The following is a 7,500-nucleotide window of genomic DNA, read 5'->3' on the forward strand; positions in this document are numbered from 1 at the left end:
GATAAACGCGTTATCCATCTTAAGTGATGATCAAAAGCAAAAAAAAAAAGTGATAAGACATCGATGGGAAAAAGAATGTTCGTCGTCTTCGTCGTCTTATTCTCTTCGTAGTCGTCGCGTGTATGGGGATCCGTTCGTCCTTCGTATCGAAGGATATCTCTTCGTTTCACGTAGGCGACGCGTCGGAGACGTTCCGACCTGGACATCGTTATTGCTCGATGCTGAGGTCAGTCTACGTGACCGAGCGGATATTGCTTGGTACGACCACCAGCAGCACCGTGGTGGGCAACCACCATAAACCACCACCACCATTAACCGCCATGAACTCCACCACCGAGGCAATAACGCTCGTGTCTCGCAACTCCTCGTCCTTTCCCTCAGCTCCCTCTCTTCTCTCTCTCTCTCTCTCTCTCTCTCTCTCTCCATCTATCTATCTATCTATATCTATCTATCTCTATCTCTCTGCTTTACTTTGTCCTCCTTTTCTCTTCTCTCTATTCTTTCTTGGAACTCCACGTAGTCTTTATTAAATTTAGAAAAATCACGACGTGCCTTTTCGATATCACGGTGAACTCCGTCTCACCCCGCATCCTGCACCTACCATCCATTCGTCTTATATTTGTTCATTTTTCCTCGCGATAGATGAAAAATAGAAATTCTTTTGTCGTCGTTTTTGTTTATTTTTTATTTTTTATTCTTTCCTTTGCTTACTACAACAATTCTTATTCTTCCCGGATCGTATATACTTACCGGATTTAATTCCTCTCGAGACACCATATCAAATTGTCGTTGTCGTCGTCGTCGTCGTCGTCGTGAAGTATCGTAGACTTTCTCCTCTTTTTTTATTCTTTCTTTCTTCGGAAGCTATTGCTACAGTCACGGTTTTAACTTCGTCGTCTAGCAGTGAATAAACGAGAACCGCTTGAATCCCATTCGTTAAGGCACAATATCGCTTAATTTCCGAAAGCACTACGCGCGAAAAGCCAGCGGGTGGCAATTCAATCGTGGCCCGCGGCGTTCTATGAAAACGAACCTTAATTCGGCTATCTCTCTCTCTTTCTCTCTTTCTCTCTTTCTCTATCTCTATCTATCTCTAACTCGTCTTCATCCTATGTTCACTCCTATACTTCTCTCTCTCTTTCTCTCTCTCTCTCTTCAATTTCTACGGATGAAAACAGGAAGAACGGTGCAACGACAACGACGAAATGGTGAGGGATGAGGGATGAAGGGTGAGGGATGGATATGAGAAGGAGGAGAAGGGTGAGGGGGAGGATTAACACGGTGTTGTTTACACTTCTCACCAAGTTTCTCTCTTTCTTTCTCTCTTTTTCTCTCTCTCTTTCTCGCTGTTTCTCTCGCTGCGTTTGTTTCTTTTTCTTGCTTCTCTGTTCCATGAATTATAGTAAAATTAGTTTTGCTGGAAAATAGAGAAAGGAGGAGAAGTTTCGCTCGATGATTCACGATAGCGTCCATCGACGACGGACTTCTGTGGTGTGTATACATATTTCTTCCGAACGAAATGGTAATCATATTTTATGATAGATAGATAGATAGGTAGATAGATAAATAGGTAGGTAGGTAGATAGATAGGTAGGTAGGTAGGTAGTACAACAATCCATCGTTATTTATCGTAAAGACATATATAAAAAGATCCCACGCGTGCTCGATCTTTCACATCTCGTAAAGGATATCTCGTTAAATTGAATCATTCCTAAAAAGAAATTACTAAATAACGAGGAAAAACGAATGGACTAACTTAATAAAACAAATGAAAAGAATCCGTCGAGGGTGAATATTTTGGAAATTATTGTTTTACACAATAGACATTTAAGTTTGATATTGAAAAATATATAATACATTATATCGTTATTATTTTTCCTCTCAATTATCCTTACAAATGATTGTATAGATAGAATTACGATGATATCCGCTCGATGACGTAGCTTGTTTGGATTTTCTTCTTTTTTCTCTTCGCTCAGAAATATTTCGACGCCTCGTAGAGATTTTTGGTAAATTTAGTTGGTCCTTCTTTTTTCTTCCTCCTCGAAGAGAAAAATATCGCGACATCGATTTTCGATACTAGAAAGGAGGTGCAATATAAGATCGATTTAGAACGGAGAAGAAGATAAAAGGAGGACGAAAAAGAGGAAAACGAAGAAAAAAAAAAGAAAAAGAAGTAGAAGGAGAAGGAGGATGTCGGCCATCCATCCGTCCGTCGGTCGATCGGTCCGTTCGTTCGTCTATCCGTCGATCCGTCTATCCGTCCATGCGGCAGAAGGAAACAAAGGATAACGAGGCGCGAAAATCGCTTAACGTGATTGGCCATCGATCCTACGGGGAAACTTATCTCGCCCATTGCTCGTTCGCCGAGCCAATAAAGGATACCCCTGGACCTTTCCATGGGATTAAATATCCCGAGGCAATTTACCTCTTTCGAGCGTCTTCCCTTCTTCTCCCTATTTCACTTCTTTCTTCTTTTCCTTTCTTCTCCTCCTTCTTCTCCTCCTCCTCCTTCTTCTCCTCCTCCTTCACCTTCTTTTTCTTCTTCCTTACCTCCTACTCATCCTCGTCGTCTGCTTTCTTCTCTTCTATCAACCGTATACACCCACGCCCACGCCAGAGATTTCTTCGCTAGACGAACGTTTCCTTCTGTAAAGACAGGAAATGCGTTTAACTGTAGAGAGAGAGAGAGAGAGAGAGAGAGAGAGAGAAGAAAAAGAACGATGAGAGGGGGATAAGTCAAGGGAAAAGTCGAGATTGCTTTAAATTTAATTATAACTCGAATGAGATCGGTCGAAGCGAAGCAACCATCAGTGACAGGTATTTCTTAATATCCTTTTCTACTTTGACTACGGATTCCTTTCGATAGCGAAAAACGTCCTTTGTTTTATCCTTTTCTCTCTCTCTCTCTCTCTCTTTCTCTTTCTCTATCTCTCTCCCTCTTTTCTATCTTCTTTAGATCTTTACATTATTAATATTATATCAACGTGTTGCTCTCATCCAGATGAATCATAAATGACGTTACGATTATGATAATACGATACGTCGTAGAGTCGATCGACGCGAAATCTTATATTTCATTTTGCACGGATACATTGATATTATCTTCTTTTTATTTAACTCCTTTTCACTTTCTTTTTTCTTTCTTTCTTTTTTTTTTTTCAACGAAACATTGCAAATTCTATTATATTTCGATGAAGCGTAAAGAAACTGCGTCTATTTTCGCGTGTCGATCTTGCTACCTTCGAAAAAAAAAATGGAAGAAAAAGAACTAGAAAGACATAAAAGTAGAAACCCTTTAACTTCTTGTCTGTATGTCTATTGAGATAGAAAGAAGACTGTAGCGTATGTACGTACGCTCTTTGCTCCACCGTTACACGAGATCCTTTTCTTCTATCTTGAATCAATGTTCTGGAACGAAGTCTATAAATATTGTTTTTTGCGAATATTTTTTATCTTTATCTTTCTCTCTCTCTCTCTCTCTCTCTTTCTGTCTTTTTCTTTTTTTTCTGTTTCTCTCACTTTTCTCCAATTTCCTGGTTCGTCCCATTCAGTCGACTTTTTATATAATATATATATATATATATATATATATATATATATATATATACAAATAAATGTCTATTTCTTTCTACCTACAAAATTAATTATAAATTCTTTGAATTCGTTCGTTTACGAGATAAAATTTATCCATATAAAATAAAAGAAATATTTATGGGTTCATCTTAAAAGAGTAATTACTGTTAATTCGCTGTACATTCTAAAGTATCATTTATATATATATATATATATATATATAATCAATAAAATTAATTGCAAATTCTTCGAATTCGTTGGTTTACGATATAAAATAATATCCATACGAAATAAAATAAATTTGTATAGGCTTAACCTCGAAAAAAAGATTATGATTTATTCGCGTATATTTTAAACTATCTTACACACACACACACACACCCACATACATACACACATTATTCAACGATAAAATTAATTATAAATTCTTTGAATTCGACTTTTTTCCTATCAAATTTCGCAAAATTTATTTCTATAAAATAAAACAAATTTGTATCGATCGATCTTAAAAAAATAATTTGCGGTTATATTTGCGATGTACAATATTTAAAAATATTCTTGATACACGCACACACACACACATATATACATACATCTTTTCTGAGTTGTGCTACCACGTAGCGTGAGAGACGCCACGGGCGAGCAAGAAATGGATCAGGTAGCGCGCAATTTAGACACGAAAGAACGAGTTCGCTCTGCCTCGGGACGTATTTAGACAGATAAATCGCTGCTTTGCGAACTCTGCAATCTCTCTCTTTCTCTCTCTCTCTCTCTCTCTCTCTCTCTGTGTGTGTGTGTGTGTGTGTATCTATCTCTCTCTTTATCTTTCTCAGTGGACCATTGCTGAAGCACTCTTGCGTAAAGCGTGCGTTGGATGCTGGAAACGTGGCAACCGATCTACTATAACTATATATACGTACGAGTATATCAGTATACTGCGAGAGACCGTATGTTCTTAAACAATTAGATAGGTACGTTATTCATTTCTAAGATCAAAATGAATTTTAATAGAAATTCAATGAAACATTCTATTATAATTCATTCGATCATTCGTCTATATAGATCGACTTTTTTTCCGATTGAAAAGGTAACGTATTCGTAATGATAAGAAAAACGAAAAGAGAACGAGAATCAAAAAAAAAAAGAAAAGAAAAAAATATATAAATAGAATTGGACGGATAGATGTACAAAAAAAGAGATGTTTCTTATCGAAAGAGAAGAAGGAAAAATAAACGAACAATTAATAACGAATATTATAATAAAAAATTGACATAGTGTTCGAGGTATTTAATACATATCTTTATCGTAATGAAATTTAATACGATCTTATTGTGAATTTGTCGCGACGTTTTATCACGGAATATATACTTAACTTACTACGAGTTAAAGGATAAAGAAAGATAGAGAAAAAAAATATATATATAAAAAGAAATAAGAGTAAGAGAGAAAGAATAGAGAGAGACAGAGAGAGAGAGAGAGAATAGACATACGATATGCTCGTATGATACGCGTTGGCATTTATCCGTACACAGTCGGTATCTACGTGTCCTATTAGAAGGATTCCCTCTTCTATCATGAGGCACGTTCGCATCTTTATGATTCTCCCCTCGCGTTTACTCTCCTTAGGCTACGTGCGCCACCGCAGCATCCTGGTTTATGGGTCATCCGGTCGTGGCGGACGATCGTGGGATCGCGTGTTTTGTACTCTTCTGGGATTCTCGGAAACTAGAAAGAGAGTGAGAGAGAGAGAGAGAGAGAGAGAGAGAGAGAGGGAGGAAGGGGAGTTTGATCGACTTGACTTTTCCTACACCCTCGTAAATCGGCTTGCTATCGTATAGTTAAAGCATCTCTCGAATTCCCAAAGGATCTTCTACTTTGTACGGATAGATTCCCGAAGGAGTTTCTATATCGTTTATCGTCTAGCATATAATATCATAACGCACAATAAATATTTTATGTGTTATTATTCGAACCTTTTCGTAGAAGTAAATATAGGTGTGTGTTCGTACGTTCGGTCAGGAGATATGTATCAGAGCTAGAAACACCTTGGTTAACATCTTCGTTTAGCTATTCGAAACTACTCGTGGAACTCTTAAGAGATACCTAAGACTATCTATCATCTCTCTCTCTCTCTCTCTCTCTCTTTCTCTCTGTCTGTCTCTCTATGTATGTGTGTGTGTGTATCTCTGTCTTTCTCTCTTTCTCTTATTCTCGTTCATCTCTATCTATTCGAACTTTCTCAAAGCCTCGGTGAAGCCTTTCACTGTGCTCGTTTATCGATCGCAACTACCGGTTGCGTCTCCTCCGAACGATTTGACTTTGTGTGATTCTTCGTAGAAAAAAGAAAGAGGAAAAAGAAGAGCGAGGAGAAAGAAGCGGAAGATGAAAAAACAAGAAGAATAAGAATAAAAAGGAGAACAAGAAAAAAAATCCTTTTTATCACATTGGAAGAGATGGGGTATAGTGGTTCTCTCTTCGTAGGAAGGAAACACGTTCAATATTTGTATGTCCGGTGGATTGATCTCGTTCGTGGTATCACGATGCAATTTTCTCTCTTTTTTTCTCTCTCTCTCTCTCTCCCTGTCTGTATCTATCTATCTCCTTTTTAAGAGAGAGAGAGAGAGAGAGAGAGAGAGAGAGAGAGAGAGAGAGAGAGAGAAGGGTGCGACATGATGGTATATCGTGCACACGAACTTATACCGGAGACGAAAGAGCCAACAGAGAGAGAGAGAGAGAAAGAGAGAGAAGGATGGTTGTGCAAAGGGCGGAGGAAGGTAGTGTCCAGTTATTGACCGGTAGAAGAGGAGGGTGTCTCTCGTATGTCTCCGTCGCGCTTTCCCTTCCCAATTCTCATAGCATCGTCTTTCGACGATTGACTCTTCCTTTTTTCTTTTTTTTTTTTTAATATCTTTTTATTCTATTTTATTTTATTTTTTCTCTTTTATCTTATTTTATCTTACCTTATCTTAGTTTAATTTATATTATTTTATTGTATTTTATTTTATTTTATTTTATTTTATTTTATTTCTTCAACCCCTCTTGAATTCTCCATGCAACGTGAAATACGAAAGCTAGATTTCACGTAATAGTAGTAGTAATATTAATTAGTAGTATTAGATGCATATACAAATATATTAGAAGTCGATTGACTATGAAACATTTTATAACATCTTTGTTAGATAATTCAATTACCAACGATCGAAACGCAATAGTCAAAGTTATGATATATCTACGTTAATACGAGATAAGATAAATGAGAAAAACTCTCGCGTATAAGCGTTAAACGTAAGAACGTTTTTCTCGTTTTCTTCCTTTTCACTTTTGCTCCCTTTTATTAAAGTAACAGATATCTTTTGATTTTCTATGAAAAGAAGATGAAAAAGTAAAGGAGAAATGATTAATCGACGAACGATTATAAACGAATAGAAAAGTAGATCGCACCTAGGAGAAATACTTTATAATAAAATTCGCCAATTGTTCTTTTTCTACTTCCTCTTTTTCCTTCCTCTACTTTTTACCTCTATCTCTTTCACTTTTTCATGACTTTTTCTTACCCTTTCCAACCCTCTTCACCCTCATCCCCTTTATTCTTATGTCGTCAAATCTCATTAGAACGTTACGCGCGAATCTCTTGAAAATTGATAGAAGAGAAGAACGAGTTAATCCGAAAGAGAAAGATGAACGAGACAAAGAAAAAGAAAAAGAAAAAGAGAAAGAGAGAAGGGGAAGAGAGGACGGACGAAACGAGATCGCAACGTTAACGAGATTCAGAAACGCGCGGGCGCGAGTTCTTACTCTTACTCGCTTACTCGCTCGTTCATTCGCAACGAACCCATGACTGTACGTAATTTCGATCGGTCTTTCATGTTCGAAGGACGACGAGCAACGTTCCCAGGAGTGTTCGTCCTGCCGTAAGGACATCCA

General features: G+C 37.4%; 1 protein-coding gene across 14 annotated transcripts in view; it reads left to right on the forward strand.

Moving 5' to 3' along the window:
• Window positions 1-7,500, forward strand: part of LOC127063676 (protein scalloped) — a 163,308-nt gene that overhangs the window by 130,211 nt on the left and 25,597 nt on the right. The gene's annotated exons all lie outside the window — the stretch shown is intronic.

This window comes from Vespula vulgaris, chromosome 1, assembly GCF_905475345.1.
Source record: "Vespula vulgaris chromosome 1, iyVesVulg1.1, whole genome shotgun sequence".
In the NCBI taxonomy this organism is placed as follows: domain Eukaryota; kingdom Metazoa; phylum Arthropoda; class Insecta; order Hymenoptera; family Vespidae; genus Vespula; species Vespula vulgaris.